Source organism: Heptranchias perlo, chromosome 18 (assembly GCF_035084215.1).
Source record: "Heptranchias perlo isolate sHepPer1 chromosome 18, sHepPer1.hap1, whole genome shotgun sequence".
NCBI classification, from domain to species: Eukaryota; Metazoa; Chordata; class Chondrichthyes; order Hexanchiformes; family Hexanchidae; genus Heptranchias; species Heptranchias perlo.
This window is the reverse complement of record NC_090342.1, coordinates 19,217,656-19,232,360: the sequence shown is the minus strand read 5'-3', so window position 1 is coordinate 19,232,360 and position 14,705 is coordinate 19,217,656. Positions and strand designations below refer to the sequence as shown.

The following is a 14,705-nucleotide window of genomic DNA, read 5'->3' as shown; positions in this document are numbered from 1 at the left end:
AGTGAACAAATGTGGTTCAACATTATGGTTCCATAAGTGATTAAATAGGTCCAGCATTAATGCCGATTAAGTAATCAAAATTTCTTGGTTTAGTCCACTTTTGCCTCTGTCTTGGGTATCTTATAATTCTGTACTGATGTAAACTCAGAGCACTTCAGACTCAGTTGCTTCTTTGATGAACTAATCATAATACTGCAATATTCCAACCTGGTACCGCAGCAATATTCATTTTAAATTATTAGGACTCTCAACTAGCACTCAAACCAGTCAGCAACATATAACAAGACAGCATTCAATGGAAAGTAAGCGCTTTCCAATGCAGTTTTCTCCTGCATAAAAACGGAAGGTAAGAAATTAAATGAAGCTACCTAATTATGATCATCTCATTATGCACCCCTTACAAGGCTCACTGGGAAATCCTGAAGATAGCAAGCACCTGGTGCAACAAGTAATAACTTGTGACAGCATTTGGATCTGGGTATTGCGACATGTCCTCAGTAGGATTATAAGTTCCAGGGTGATAACTAATGATTAGCAAAGGATGCTAGAAGGTTTAGACTGTGGCTTGGAAAGGATCATAGATTGCTGAGATGTAAACATTTCCAGCTCTATATCCTCTTCATCACAAACACCACTTACTTCCAAATTCAAATATTACCTACCTCCGTTCTTAATTCAGTCCATTTACCCCAGAAACCTTTATCCATGCCTTTGTCATCTCCAGTCTCAATGCTTGCCTGATCCGCCTCCTATCCAGCACCCTCCGTAAACTTCAACTCATTCAAAATTCTGCTGCCCTTATCCTATCCAACACCAAGTCCTACTTGCCCATCACCTCTGTCTTTGCTAACCAACATTGGATCCTGATCCCTTAGCGCCTCAAATTTAAAATTCTCATCCTTGTTTTTAAACCCCTCTTCCCCGTCTCTGTAACTTTCTCCAGTGCTATGACCCCCACTCTAAACTCTCCATTCCTCTGACACAGACCTTTTGTGCACCCTTTCTCTCTCTGTCTCACCAATGGTAGCCATGCTTTCCGTGCCTAGGCTCTTGGAATTCCTTCGCTAGACCTCTCCATTTCTCTGCCTCCCTCTCCTCCTTTAAAGCCTTCCATAAAATCCACCTCTTTGACCTAGTTTTTAGGCACTTCTCTTAAATTCCCCTCTTTGGCTCAACATCCATGTTCTCCTTATGCCTCTGTGAAGCGACTTTGGGAGTTTTCCTATGTTAAAGTTGCTATATAAATGCAAGTTGTTGTTATTGTAAGATGTCAATCATGGCTGCATAGATGGAATTGTGACACAGCCCGTATGATTGCCTCTGCTTCATGTTCAATTTGGATGCAGCATTTCTCTGTGGGATTCAGTGAACAACTGGCATAGATACCAGGGGCTCGATTTTCGCAGCCCGAGCGGGTGCGTTCGCGGCGGGGGGGGGGGGGGGGGCTGCGAAAATCGGGGATACCCGGGGCGGGTCTGGAGCCCGGCTCCAACCCGCCCACTTCCGGATTCCCCACCGACGCGCTGACAGGCGCGTGCAGCCCCCGCATGTGGGACTCCCGGCGGCAATTAAAGCCGGCGGGGTGCCACTTAAGGAAATCATTAAGGTATTTCAGGTCGTTTAGAGACCTGATTAACATAACATTTTAGGAGGGGTGGGATTTTGCAATGAACTGAGACTGTTTCCCGTATGGGTGGAAACACTCCCAGTTGAAATGGGCGTATTGCAGCCATCAGCCTGTGGCAGCTGCAAAGATCCATTTGACAGGTGGTGGGGGGGGGGGGAGACCCTCATTCATTGCAGGAGGCCACTCTGTCACTTTGGACAAAGTTTGGCCTCCATCACCCTCCTCCGAACAATCAAATTCACAAACTTGCACACTTACCCCGGTGTCCAGACACATGTACCTACCTTGCGGACCCCCTCAAATGTACATCTTCCAGATGGGAGCCGTCGTAGCTGCAGTCATGACCTCCTCGGAGGACAAACAGCATCACCAGCCTCACCGGCCACGCCGTCCACCTCTGACACGTGGAGCCCCACAACACAGTGCTGTGACACATCCACCTGCACAGCAGGAGGGAGGGCAACGGCAGAGAGAGATGCGTCACAGAAGGCACTACCCTCGCCACAGGGTCCACAGACCAAGGCTCAGCTTCCTGGACCTCTCTGAGCAGCAGTGCACATGGAGGCTCAGAGTCACTCGACATGTAGTCGTGGACATCTGCAGCCTCCTTCATGCCGAGCTGCTCCCTGCTGGCCCGAGCACCATCTTCTTACCTCTCGCTGTCAAAGTCACCACTGCCCTCAACAACTTCTCCTCCGCATCCTTCCAGGGTGCCAATGGGGACATCGCCGACGTCTCTCAATCGTCTGCACAAAAGAGCCCTACAAATACACCTACACCAACTCTGCAGTGACACAGTGGGCTCGATATTAGGAGGGCTGCGGGTTCGCGGCGGGGGGGGGGGGCGACTGGGCACGTGGGTAACGTGCCCGGTGAAATCAGTCTGCCCCGCGTGCAATCGCAGCCTAATTGGATCCACTTACCTGGTCTTCCGGGTTCCCCGCTGCTGAGCTGCGCATCGGACGGACTGCGCATGCGCAGTAAGGTCTGTCAGCTAGAGGAGCTCTATTTAAAGGGGCAGTCCTCCACTGACTGATGCTGCAACAAATAGGAAAAATTACAGCATGGGGCAGCCCAGGGGGAAGGCTGCTCCCAGGTTTATGATGCCTCACTCCAGGTATCATTGAATGGGGTGAGGAGGAGGAGGAGGAGGGCAGAGATCTTCCTCCCGGCGGGCGGGAGGAAGCGGCCTGCCTCTGCTACCAATAAGGTCTGGATCGAGGCGGCAGAGGACGTCACCTGCACCACCAACATATCACACACCTGCATATAGTGCAGGAGGCGCTGCAATGACCTAAGTTGGTCAGCCAAAGTGAGTACACTTACTCATTCCCCTACATTCCCCAACCCACATCTCCTTCTGCACTGCCAACACTACTCTGTCACATCACCCCTCACACCCACTCAAAGCTCATCCTCATCTTACCTACACTTACTCACCTTGCCAGTACTCATCCCGCCACTACCACTCAACCCAATCCTCATACAATCTCATGGCTCTATCTCATACTCACCCTCTCATGCATCTCTTTCACGGTCAGCCACACTCAACCTGCCACTACCTGTGCTGCAGCCACAGGGCATGCATCACATATGTGCAGCAGGAAGCGTAAGGCAAATGTGTTGTGAGCATGAAAGGGATGCACAAGGGTGTTTGAGGGTTTGTCATGGTTTTTACTTCTATTTAATTTCTGATCAACTCACATTACATCTAATATTGGCACCACTATTGCCACGTCTTTGCAAATCTTGTCTGGTTCGTGCAATAATGCCCTTTCCTGAGGATCACTATGAAGACCCACACTTGATGCCACCCATTGTGTCACTGCAGAGTGGGTGTAGGTGTATTTGCAGGGCTCTTTTGTGCAGACGACTGAGTGACATCAGCGATGTCCCCGGTGGCAGCCTGGAAGGATGTGGAGGAGAAGTTGTTGAGGGCAGTGGTGACTTTGACAGCGACAGGTAAGAAGATGGTGCTTGGGCCAGCCGAGAGCAGCTCGGCATGAAGGAGGCTGCAGATGTCCACGACTACATGTCGAGTGACTCTGAGCCTCCGTGTGCACTGCTGCTCAGAGAGGTCCAGGAAGCTGAGCCTCGGTCTGTGGTCCCTGTGGCGAGGGTATTGCCCTCTGCAACGCATCTCTCGCTGCGGTTGCCCTCCCTCCTGCTGTGCAAGTGGATGTGTCACAGCACTGTGTTGTGGGGCGCCACTTGTCAGAGGTGGACGGCGTGGCCGGCGAGGCTGGTGATGCTGTTTGCCTTCCGAGGAGGTCATGACTGCAGCTACGGCGGCACCCATCTGGAAGATGTCCATCTGAGGGGGTCCGCAAGGTAGGTACATGTGTCTGGACACTGGGGTAAGTGTGCAAGTTGGTGAATTTGACTGTTAGAAGGAGGGTGGTGGAGGCCAAACTTTGTCCAAGGTGACAGAGTGGCCTCCTGCAATGAGTGAGGGTCTCCCCCCACAACCTGTCAAATGGACCTTTGCAGCTGCTACTGGCTGATGGCTGCAACACGTCCATTTCAACTGGGAGTGTTTCGCCCAGTACGGGAAACAGTCCCAGTTGTTTGTAAAATCCCACCCCTCCTGACATATTCCCTTAATTAAATCTGTTAACGACCTGAAATACCAGAATAAATACTGTTAAGTGGCACCCCGCCGGCTTTAATTGCCCGTGGGAGTCCCACGTGCGGGGGCTGCGCGCGCACGTCAGCGCGTCTGTGGGGAACCCAGAAGTGGGCGGGTTGGAGCCGGGCTCCCGACCCGCTCCGGGATTCCCCGATTTTCGGAGCCCCCCCGCCAGGAACGCACCTGATAGTGGGTGCTAATATCGGGCCCAATGGTGGCATCAGTTGTGGGTCTTCATTGTGATCCTCAGGAAAGGGCATTATTGCACAAATCAGACAAGATTCGCAAAGACGTGGAAGTAGAGGTGCCAATATAATATCTTATGTGAGTTGATCAGAAATTAAATATAGGTAAAAACCGTGACAAACCCTCAAACACCCTTGTGCATCCCCTTCATGCTCACAACACGTTTGCCTTACGCTTCCTGCTGCACATATGTGATGCATGCCCTGTGGCTGCAGCACAGGTAGTGGCAGGTTGAGTGAGGCTGACCGTGAAAGAGATGCATGAGAGGGTGAGTATGAGATAGAGCCATGAGATTGTATGAGGATTGGGTTGAGTGGTAGTGGCGGGATGAGTACTGGCAAGGTGAGTAAGTGCAGGTAAGATGAGGATGAGCTTTGAGTGGGTGTGAGGGGTGATGTGACAGAGTAGTGTTGGCAGTGCAGAAGGAGATGTGGGGTGGGGGCGGTGATGTGGCAGACGGAGTGTAGGGGAATGAGTAAGTATACTCACTTCGGCTGACCTACTTAGGTCATTGAAGCGCCTCCTGCACTGTATGCAGGTGCGCGATATGTTGGTGGTGCAGGTGACCTCCTCTGCCACCTCGAGCCAGGCCTTCTTGGTGGCAGAGGCAGGCCGCTTCCTCCCACCTGCCGCGGTGGGGGGAAGATCTCTGTGCTCCCCCTCCTCTTCACCCCATCCAATGATATCTGGAGTGAGGCATCATTAACCTGGGAGCAGCCTTCCCCCTGGGCTGCTCCATGCTGTAATTTTTCATATTTCCTGCAGCATCAGTCAGTGGAGGACTGCCCCTTTAAATAGGGCTCCTCCAGCTGACAGTCTATGCTGCACATGCGCAGTCCACCCGCTGCGCAGCTTTCCAGCGCGAAACCCAGAAGCACAGGTAAGTGGATCCAATTAGCCTGCGATTCCGTGCGGAGCACCCCGACAGTTGACCCTCCACCGCGAACCCGCCGCCCTCCCAATATCGGGCCCTAGGTCTTAGTTGTACTAAGGTCATCTTCTTGCATAAGGGTGGCTCCTAAGCCCACTGGACTGGCATCAACATAGACCTCTAGTATCAAAATACACCATTATTTTATGACAAGTTAGAGTCTGCTTGATCGTCATAAACCAGTGATCATGCTTATCTGGGAGGGTTCTGGTTCTGGCCCTTTTTTACCAATTTTTAATTTCACCGGAACTGGGGCCGGGCGTTTCTTGTGTCTATCCCTCCCTACCCCCTCTCCATGTGGGTGTCACTGGAAGAAGTAGCGCTTGTGAGATAATGTCATCCATCCAAATTCTCCTCATTCGTCCCACCTCCATTGCCCCCAACATAATGCACGCCTGCATGAAGCAGGCATACTAGTATTCCAGGCATTGATCTTGGCGGAAGTGGGGAAAGAATAATTTAAAAGAGTGCTTTCCTATCAACTGCAAAGCAATCAATTGCTGTTTGGAAAGTGATTTAATTTTAAAAAGATCCTTCACTGGAACACTTGTCCTATTTTGCTGCGGCAAGGTGCTGTAATGAAATCCCTCCATTTGTTGAAGCGACTGTCCCAGTTGCGCTAAAAATGGCCACTCATATTATGTAAATCACCCTGAGCCCAGGATTTGTGATGGGGTCAGGGTCACATCCATAGGCTTTCCCTTTGCTGATCGCGGCCTCTCTCTCCCCCCGCCGCGATCGCCTCCCCCCCTCCAGTCCCGATAGTCCCTCTCCCTTGCGGACAATCCCTCCCCACAAAGCCCCGATCGCCGACCTTCCCCCCCTCCTGTGATGGCCTCTCTCCCTCCCAGCACTGATCGCTGACCTCTCCATGCTGCAATTGCGGCTGAACTCCTCCCATACCAAGCCTCGAACGCCAACCTTCCCCCCTCCCAATTGCCAATCACTGCCTCAAAGGTCCCTAGCTGTGGCCTCCTGCCATTAGTGTTACCTCCTGGCCACTGGCAAGACTGTCAATTTGGCCTGCAACTGGATGGAAACAGAAGAAAAAAATGATATCGAGGTCCTGCTGTTAAGTTCGGCAGGACCTCCGCATCCCCAGTCTCGCCGAGTTCTCAGCCGTTTTCGGCCTCCCCCGCACTCTCCTAGCCTCCCTGTAAATATCGGGGCCTAAGTTTCTGCAAGTGCAATCATCAAGATTGGCTTGGCGACAGTGACACAGCAATATCAACTCTGCCAGAAGAAAAGAACCTGGCATTTAGCAACTGGGAATGTGAGGGTCCTGCACAAGCCAAGAAAGCAAACTTCACCAAAGTACATAAAAGGGTGCAGTCCCACTTTTGAACCTGCAAGGAAAGTGGCAGGAGACCACATCAGCTGAAACTCAAAATTAAGCAGTTGAATAAGATCACAAAAACTTCTTTGATGCTCGGATACAGTCCACAAAGTTGTTATCTTGCTCCACCAAAGGTGGGAGTGACAACCCGCATCATATGATTGTATGTGCTTTTTACTTTGTTAGAAAAAGCATTTCCACTTTCTTCAGTTTATCCTCCGGAATTGCCAAATAACTGAGAAGATTTCACAAAAGTGAAAGTGAAAGAAAGCCTGGTCAAAACACTGCAACCTAAATTTGTTAGCATTTAAACTGGATTCCAGCAGTCCGCAGTGACTACACGCAGGAATGTAGAGGCCCTGCAATTTGGCCCCGTGCCGAAACCCACAGGTTAGTCCAGGAGGGGAAGGAGGCAATCAGGAGGGAAGCGAGGGCAGGCCGGCAAGAGCCCGCAGTTGTTTTGTGGAGCCAGGAGGAGCACTCCTTCTTACCTTCTGACTGCACAAATACCATACTCCTAGAAGATTTGGAGCAAACTTTGACGAGGGAAAACCAATTTAATAATCCGGGTCCGAAATGGGTGCAGGAGCCTCAATTCAATATTGAAATGGGCCACCTACAAAATGGACCCGAACAATTTAGCAGTTGTCCAAATGCCTCTGCAGATCAGACACGGGCTCTGCCCTACTAAATTGATTATCGTTGCTCCTATTTTAGGCCCATAAAACGAATGTAACAATGTTAAATTTAAACCCCACTGAGTATTGCCAAAGTGCACAAAGCAATACTACGAATAAAGAGCAGTGTCACAATTTTCACATTTTTTTTAAAAAGTAGATATTTTCTCAGGATTCAGCATCACCAGTCATTCCCATAAGTGGACTTTGCATTCCCTACAATCTTGAGTGTACCTTTTATTGCCCAATATCTAGTTAAACAGTCGCATGACTCAGGGATTTTAAAAACAGATCTCTGCTGCATGTATTGGCTGCTGAAAGATCACAAGTGCTGCCTCTCTTCATGGCGGGAAGACCGAAAAACATTGCATTGAGATAAGCACAACTTCAGATCAATACCCAGTTTATTTACGTAAGATACACGCATAAAGAGTATACAGTTTTCACAATGAGGTTAACTTTCCCATGCTCCTCAGTTATGAAGAACAATAAAAATGCAATTTATTAATTCTTTGAACATTGGGTCATCTTCTGTAGCCAGGCTTCTGAAGCCAAGTGGTCCAGACCTTTAAAATGCAGGTAAATTCCTGTTGCTGGGCAATAATCTGGAAGAACAGATCACCTAACTACTGCAGAACCCAACCGATTTTCATCCCATTATGGGATAACAATTGGGCAGATTCTATAATGGGTGGGTGAACTGCTCTTCCAGACTACCACCCGGGAGGTTAAAGTGAAAATTATCCTCTATATCTCCACAATCTGTAACCTCATGACCTGGTTCTGATTCCTTGATCACTATTAAACTAGGAGACTATCCTGGTTCAATGGGGAGTGCATGACTGCATGTGAAAACCAGTACCATACATACTGCAAGAATTAAGTATTTAGCTAGGGAAGCTACTACACAGGGTTACACTACCTTCATGCTAAACACTAAAACAGAGGAGAGGTGAGAGCTGCTGTTCATGACATCAAGGCAGCACCAAGGAGCCCTAGCAAAACTAAAGCCAGTAGGAGCTGAAGCAAAAAACTTTCAGTGCATGGAGTCATGGCTGACATAAAGAAAGATAGTTGTGGCTGTTGGAGACCAATTATCACAACCCCAGGATATCGCTGTAGCGTTTCCCCAGGGAAGCATCCTTGGCCCAAACATCTTCAGCTCCTTATCAATGACCTTCCTTCTGTCTTCAGCTCCTTATCAATGACCTTCCTTCTGTCAGGAGTAGGTTAGTTCCATTCACAACTTCTCTAATAATGGAGTATCCCGTGCCAGCTTGGAGTAGGATCTGGACAACATCCAGGCCTCGGCTGACAAGTAGCAAATAACATTCACTTTGTATAAGTACAAGGCAGTGGTCATCTCCAACAGGAAAATGCCCAACCATCTTCCCCTGACTGTCAATGGCAGAGTCCCCCACGATCAACATCTTGAGGGTCACTATTGATCAGAAGCTGAATTGGACTAGCTATATCAACACCATAGCTACAAGAGTGGGGCAAAGACTGCACCAAGTGGCTCACATCCTGATCCCTCAAAGCCTATTCACTGATTGCTGTTAATGAGCTGACCTTGTATAATGGAGTGAAGCAAGCCCCTTCAGGCAAAGACTTATGGAGCATCTCTGGAATGCCAAGACCACATTATCGACCCCATTGTGTTCAGCCTGTTGGTTTACATTGTTGCTGCAGGGTGCTGCTGAAAATTAAAGTCCAGTTGGCAGAATTCTTTGGTCAACTATATTTTGCTATAGTTAGGTACAAGTATGCAAAAATACAAAAATAATATCTACTGTTTAATATGATGGCAGTAACCAGTAATTTGATTAATAAAATTTGAGTGGCCTTTGACAAAATGTACACCGATGTTTTCTTAAAACAGCAACAAAAAATAGACTTATTTACAATAATAGTTGAGTCATTCCTAATATTAATAGTGAATTTGTGTGTCATGGTATTTTAAGGTAGATTTTTCAAGTTCTCGCCTTGGCAAGGAACTTTGTCCATCACAAGCGAGTATCGCAAAATTCCAAGTTTATTGCCCATGAGATTTCAATATGTCCTGGTGGTAAGGACTCAAATACGTATCCTTTTGTGTGTTAGTGTACATTCTTGCTTTACATCATATTATAAATATTCTAATAAAAACATAATTTAATGAATTATCTGGTTCTGTACAAATAAAAAAAATTATGCTGCCCATTTTCCCTGGTATTCTATATTGTATAAGAATATTTTGATTCATTTTTGTGTTTGATAAGGTGAGGGATATCATTGTGGAATGGAAAAGCTTCCACTTTTTGAGTTCTTTCTGGTCAAGCTGAACACAAGCCAGAGAAAATCTCTCTTTGTAATACCTTTAAATCATGTCTTAAGCCCAATGCCAGACATATATTCACTGCTATACCATTGTGAAATGTTATTTTCCCCCACCTGTCATTCATAAGGGCTACTTGAATGCGACTGCCAATTTGTGTTGAGTAATCGGCTATTTTGTGTTGTGGACTCATGGCAATTGGGATCTGAGTTCAGACTGCCACAGCCCATTTCACAAAAGACTAAGAGTCAGCAAAGAAATGCAACTTTCATCCCATTGATCTGGAGCTGAATCTAGGTTCCAGAAGTGATAATACAGTCTTTGGTCTCATGCATGTCTAATGAACCAATCAAGAACAAGTTTACTTTAATATTATTTTCACTTTTCTATATTTATTTGACATAAGTTTGGTGATCTAATAGCTTATTATACCACAAAAACCATGCATCTGAAGCTTTATGATACCTTCATTTAAAAAATAAATAAATAGAGAGGTGCCCACCGCACACCAAACCCATCATTCTAATGGTCTTGTAGCCCAACACAGAATGCTGGTCCTACTGGGGTAAGAAAATATAGAGAACTTAGTAATACCTTTCAAATTCTTTCCTATCATTGTTTCACTTCACACCAACGAAAAAAAGCACAAATCTGAAAGCAATACTCAGCCGATGCCACATTGAACTATCAGTATTACAAGCAAAGTGTGACGATTGCATAACTTTTCTCAGAACGGAAGAACTTGGGGGAAAAAAATTGGATTATTACTGGGCACAGATAGCGCGATCCACTAATAACCCATGCCCGATGGCCCCTGCACAGGCAGGACGAGACTTTAGTCGGGCCTGAGGACTTACTTTCAAGCAGCGTTGGAAATCAGCGTTGACGCGAAGATTCAATGTAATTCACACTTTCCACCAACAGGGGGAGCCCCAATCTCTTAAAGGGAGAATGTCTCTTAAAATCTCTTAAAGGTAGTTGGTACCTGTTGTTTGCTAAAAATAACAGTCTGCTGTCTGCACAGAGTCTGAACTGAGATCAGATGTCGCACACCTAAGACACAGCTGCAGTTCTGTCCCTATGTTTACAAACTGATGAGTTATGTTAAAACATTGAATAAAGGTTGCGTAGTACTAAATCCCACATCCTCCAATCTGCACACCAGACCTCACCAATCTGCTGATCTGAGTTTGTACCAGGCCTGTGACAGTGCGTGCACCAAGGTTCTCTGCTGATGCACTAGAGGTCTTGGTGCAAGATGTAGACAGAAGGAGGGAAATCTCATATCCGCGGGGTGGGGGGGCAGCAAGAGTCCCTCCAGACATATGCCCAAAAGGCAGTGGGAGGCAGCAGGGGACGAAGTCAATGCCAGGCACATTGCACCACGAACATGGGTGCAGTGCAGGAAGAAGTTCAATGCTTTGACACAAGTGGTCAAGGCAAGTGAGGTCAACTGTCAAGTGTCATCTCCTACCAACTGCACCGCATGCTCTTATGTTCCACTGCTCCACGCACTACACCCCCATCACCCACATACCAATAAACTCTTTCAATCAGTACTCAACTCTTCCAATCAGATGCTTCCTCTCACCCTCACACATTACCACTGTTGTCCACCCACAATTCACAGGCCACACACTGGCAGCTATTCAACCATGACAGGCACATCACCCAGACACACATCCCGCTTTCTTGCTGGAGAAAGTAGCGCATATCAGGAGACAACAAGTCGCAGTGGCATTTAGCCCCTCAAGCCCGTTCCACTATTCAATTAGATCATAGCGGACCTGTGACCTAACTCCATATACCCGCCTTAGCCCCTTATCCCTTAATACCCTTGGTTCACAGAAATCTATCAATCTCAGATTTAGAAGTCACAATTGAGCTAGCATCAGCTGCCATTTGCAGAAGAGCATTCCAAACTTCTACCACCCTTAGCGTGTAGCAGCGTTTCCTAACTTCACTCCTGCACGTGCTGGCTCTAAATGTTAGGCTATGTCCCCACATCCTAGTGTTCAAGTATAGGAGACCTCCAAAACCAGTTACAAACGTATCGGCAGCCTGAAGCAATAATTCAGCCACTAACCTGTAAATCATGTATGGTCCCTTTAAATAGCGTTGGTGGGGGTCCTCCAGACACTCTAAGACATGTTCAGATGGTCGTGATTAAGACTGTATGTTCAGATGGTCGTGGTTAAGACTGTGCGTTGAGTTGAGCGTTAGACACCATTTTGGAACTTATCACTTTAAATCAGCGTTGCACACTGATTGTATCCATTTTCTCCTTACTTTACATGCAGCCGACGTTCGATATTTGCGCATGCACTAATGCCTATACTAAGACGGCGTCCAGCGCACTTCACACTGGAAATGTGGGTGCACAGCCAAGACGCCATCTTGGCACTTCGGGCAGCCACATAGCGTCGAAACGATAGGTGCTACACGGCCCAATTTCTCACCTCTTATTTATATAGCACCTTATCATAATCTCAGGATGTACAAAAATACTTCACAACCAGTGAATTATTTTTGAAGTGTAGTCACCGTTGTTGTGCAAGCAAATGCATAGAATCATAGAAAGGTTTCAGCACAGAAGGAGGCCATTCAGCCCATCGAGTCCGCACCGGCCCTATGCAAGAGCAATCCAGCCAGTCCCACTCCCCCGCCCTACCCCCGTAGCCCTGCAAATTTTTTTCTTTCAAGTACTTATCCAGTTCCCTTTTGAAGGCCATCATTGAATCTGCCTCCACCACCCCCTCGGGCAGTGCATTCTAGATCCTCACCACTCGCTGTACACACTTACACACAATTCAGAAGCAAGGTCCCACAACAGAAAATAAGATACATGATCTGTTTTGTGATAGTGTTGGTTGTCAAGAATTCCTCAACTCATAGAATTTTTACTTCACACCTTTTGAGCTGTTGTCCTTGTTCCTCATTGGTTAACAGTTTAAGTCTGTGTTTTTCTCTTTTCTGATTGATAAATGATGAAAATATAACAAAAGTAAGAAAATAATCAATCACTTTGCACAAAGCTTTTCTTCCCAATTTCAATTTTCTCCCCAATCATATTCTACTAAAAATAATCACCAATCATATGCCACTGGGAAAAAATGCTTTCGCTACCATGATACCCAACTCAACTCTATACCTCTAAATATAACATTTATAATGTTACAAATAACACACACACACAAAAATCACAAACGGATTTACAAATGTACTCCAACAACTTCTCCACCTTCCAGAAACAGAGTGATGCAGATGCGACCTGGCCTGCTGAGTCCTTACATTTGGAGGCCTTCTGACACACTCTCATGGAAACTCCCTCTCAAGGTGCCATTAAATGTATGGGTGCCAAGTACATCCCAACATCCTCCCAAATGCCTCCTGTGCATGTGCAAATCGGCCAGCTGAATTCTCATCTTTTTAATTGTTTCATGAACTTTGTTATTGAGAAAAACAAGTTGAAAGCAGAGTAAGATAACAAACAGGCAAATCAAGACATAACACAGCCATGAAGAAAAACAGGAAGAACTATAAACTAAATGAATAACATCACAGAAAGAGGGTACAGGAGATCAATTCATAGGAGGCTTGAAGGTTTATAGTAAAGAGAGTAAGCTGGAATGAGCAAGGACTCCACTTCTGATCATAACATGCTGAGCACCATCCACCAACAATAGCTGGGACTGTTCAGAGCAGATTGATACAAATCTGTAAGTAATGTCACAAGAGATCGCCTAGTATAATGAATATAATACCGTATGTATAGCGATTGACAATATATTGTTGAGTTTATTTCATTCATGAGAAAAAATAATTTATTCAACAGTTGAAATGCTTGCAAATTATGGGTTTTTCATAACCGAAACAAACACAATCATACACCACGACTGAAGTATTCTCTATAAATCAATTCCACCCACACAACTCAGATAGTGCTGCAACAGGATTCCTTATTATTGAATTACTGCCACCTTCAGTATTATGATGTCCTGATAATTATTTCAGCATGTACAATCTCGTTATATAAGGGACAAAGTAAACACCTTCTCTGTGTTTTAGAGTTTTTAAGAGTTCATTTTTCTCCTTTTTAAGGCACTCTCAGGAATGCACAAGTTACTCTGTGTAAATTCCATGAGATTGGGAACACTATGGGGCCAATAATGTGATCATAGGTGCTTGCTTCAGGTGTAGGAGCCCCATTCTATGGAGCATGAAGGCTTGAATCCTTCTTTATGCCTTATGCGTAGTGTGCATATTAATATAATGTCTAAAAGCTTTCAATGCATGGAGCCTGAGCATGCAATATGTGAAAGGCTCAATAAGCCCTTATTGCTAATTAGGGTAAGCCCCATAACTTTTGAAATGGATTCTTCAAGGGAAACATGTCACTCTTTATTACTGGGTATACCTGTCCTTCAAATAGGACTATTAATGCTGCAGAATCTCTTGCTGCAGGATTTCCAATGCCTGATCAATGAATTCCCCCAACCATTTTTGTTAGAATCACAAGTACAGCTTTGAGAGCAGGCAACAGTCCTTTAAGAGCCACTGGCGCTAGATGGCCCACCTCCAGACCTGGGCACGTACCCAACACATCATGTGCTATGTGCTGGGAGCACCATAAAGATATTTAAATTAGTTGGCCTTACTTATGCTATGTGTAAGGCTCATTAAGAATGTGGAAAAAAAATGTAATTAGGGGGTCTCCCCCGAATGAAACTGGAGCACCTAAGCAGTGCTGAGGGAGTGCAGCAAAATGGTATAAGCTGGCATGGAGAATGGCTGAGTTGCTCGGAGTGATGCCCCCTCAAATTACAGTTTAATAATTTTGCACTGTTGATTGCCACTGAACCAGTCTTAACAAGCACACAAATCATTAATGCTGGGTCTGTGTATCAAAATTGGCAATGGTAGCTTATGCACAACAGCAAAT

At 46.3% G+C, this 14,705-nt stretch overlaps 1 protein-coding gene across 1 annotated transcript in view; it reads right to left on the bottom strand.

Moving 5' to 3' along the window:
* Positions 1-14,705, bottom strand: part of ppfia2 (PTPRF interacting protein alpha 2) — a 413,910-nt gene that overhangs the window by 220,125 nt on the left and 179,080 nt on the right. The gene's annotated exons all lie outside the window — the stretch shown is intronic.